The following is a 2,500-nucleotide window of genomic DNA, read 5'->3' as shown; positions in this document are numbered from 1 at the left end:
TGGGTTTGAAAATTTTACGGGAACTTCCTAGAAGCCTAAGAAATGCTTTGCTCGAGACGGATTTCGATTTGGAGGTCCCCCGAGTTAATTTTGCCCATTACGACTCCTCGCCCGCACGCTCGTGCACCCCGACGTGCACGTGGGCATCGTATGCTAAAAAATGAAGTTTGGAGTTTGGGTTTGAAAATTTTATGGGAGCTTCCTAGAAGACTAAGAAGTGCTTTGCTCGAGACGGATTTCGATTTGGAGGTCCCCCGGGTTAATTTTACCCATTATGACTCCTCGCCCGCACGCTCGTGCACCCCGACGTGCACGTGGGCATGGTATGCTAAAATTGAAGTTTGGAGTTTGGGTTTGAAAATTTTATGGGAGCTTCCTAGAAGCCTAAGAAATGCTTTGCTCGAGACGGATTTCGATTTGGAGGTCCCCCGAGTTAAGTTTGCCCTTTATGACTCCTCGCCCGCATGCTCGTGCACACCGGCGTGCACGTGGGCATCGTATGCTAAAAAATGAAGTTTGGAGTTTGGGTTCAGAAATCTTATGGGAGCTTCCTAGAAGCCTAAGAAATGCTTTGCTCGAGACGGATTTCGATTTAGATTTCCGCCGTGTTAATTTTGCCAATTACGGCTCCTCGCGCGCACGCTCAAGCACCCCGACGTGCACACCGGCGCGCACGTGGGCATCGTATGCTAAAAAATGAAGTTTGGAGTTTGGGTTTGAAAATTTTACGGGAACTTCCTAGAAGCCTAAGAAATGCTTTGCTCGAGACGGATTTCGATTTGGAGGTCCCCCGAGTTAATTTTGCCCATTACGACTCCTCGCCCGCACGCTCGTGCACCCCGGCGTGCACGTGGGCATCGTATGCTAAAAAATGAAGTTTGGAGTTTGGGTTCGGAAATTTTATGGGAGCTTCCTAGAAGACTAAGAAATGCTTTGCTCGAGACGGATTTTGATTTGGAGATCCCACGCGTTAGTTTTTGCCCATTATGACTCCTCGCCCGCACGCTCAAGCACCCCGGCGTGCACGTGGGCATCGTATGCTAAAAAATGAAGTTTGGAGTTTGGGTTCGGAAATTTTATGGGAGCTTCCTAGAAGCCTAAGAAGTGCTTTGCTCGAGACGGATTTCGATTTGGAGGTCCCCCGAGTTAAGTTTGCCCTTTATGACTCCTCGCCCGCATGCTCGTGCACACCGGCGTGCACGTGGGCATCGTATGCTAAAAAATGAAGTTTGGAGTTTGGGTTCAGAAATCTTATGGGAGCTTCCTAGAAGCCTAAGAAATGCTTTGCTCGAGACGGATTTCGATTTATATTTCCGCCGTGTTAATTTTGCCAATTACGGCTCCTCGCGCGCACGCTCAAGCACCCCGACGTGCACACCGGCGCGCACGTGGGCATCGTATGCTAAAAAATGAAGTTTGGAGTTTGGGTTTGAAAATTTTACGGGAACTTCCTAGAAGCCTAAGAAATGCTTTGCTCGAGACGGATTTCGATTTGGAGGTCCCCCGAGTTAATTTTGCCCATTACGACTCCTCGCCCGCACGCTCGTGCACCCCGGCGTGCACGTGGGCATCGTATGCTAAAAAATGAAGTTTGGAGTTTGGGTTCGGAAATTTTATGGGAGCTTCCTAGAAGACTAAGAAATGCTTTGCTCGAGACGGATTTTGATTTGGAGATCCCACGCGTTAGTTTTTGCCCATTATGACTCCTCGCCCGCACGCTCAAGCACCCCGGCGTGCACGTGGGCATCGTATGCTAAAAAATGAAGTTTGGAGTTTGGGTTCGGAAATTTTATGGGAGCTTCCTAGAAGCCTAAGAAGTGTTTTGCTCGAGACGGATTTCGATTTGGAGGTCCCCCGAGTTAGTTTTGCCCATTATGACTCCTCCCCCGCACGCTCAAGCACCCCCGCGTGCACGGGGGCATTGTATGCTAAAAAATGAAGTTTGGAGTTTGGGTTTGGAAATTTTATGGGAGCTTCCTAGAAGCCTAAGAAGTGCTTTGCTCGAGACGGATTTCGATTTGGAGGTCCCCCGAGTTAATTTTGCCCATTATGACTCCTCGCCCGCACGCTTAAGCACCCCCGCGTGCACGTGGGCATTGTGTGCTAAAAAATGAAGTTTGGAGTTTGGGTTTGTAAATTTGATGGGAGCTTCCTAGAAGCCTAAGAAGTGCTTTGCTCGAGACGGATTTCGATTTGAAGGTCCCCCGTGTTAATTTTGCCCATTACGGCTCCTCGCCCGCACGCTCAAGCACCCCGGCGTGCACGTGGGCATTGTATGCTAAAAAATAAAGTTTGGAGTTTGGGTTTGGAAGTTTTATGGGAGCTTCCTAGAAGCTTAAGAAGTGTTTTGCTCGAGACGGATTTCGATTTGGAGGTCCCCCGAGCCAATGTTGCCCATTATGGCTCCTCTCCCGCATGCTCAAGCACCCCTGCGTGCACGTGGGCATTGTATGCTAAAAAATAAAGTTTGGAGTTTGGGTTTGGAAGTTTTATGGGAGCT

The sequence above is a fragment of the Cornus florida genome, unplaced genomic scaffold (genome assembly GCF_030987335.1).
Source record: "Cornus florida cultivar Cherokee Brave unplaced genomic scaffold, ASM3098733v1 CherokeeBrave_3.0.0_Hap2_scaffold_2, whole genome shotgun sequence".
Taxonomy (NCBI): domain Eukaryota; kingdom Viridiplantae; phylum Streptophyta; class Magnoliopsida; order Cornales; family Cornaceae; genus Cornus; species Cornus florida.
This window is presented reverse-complemented; position numbering follows the sequence as displayed.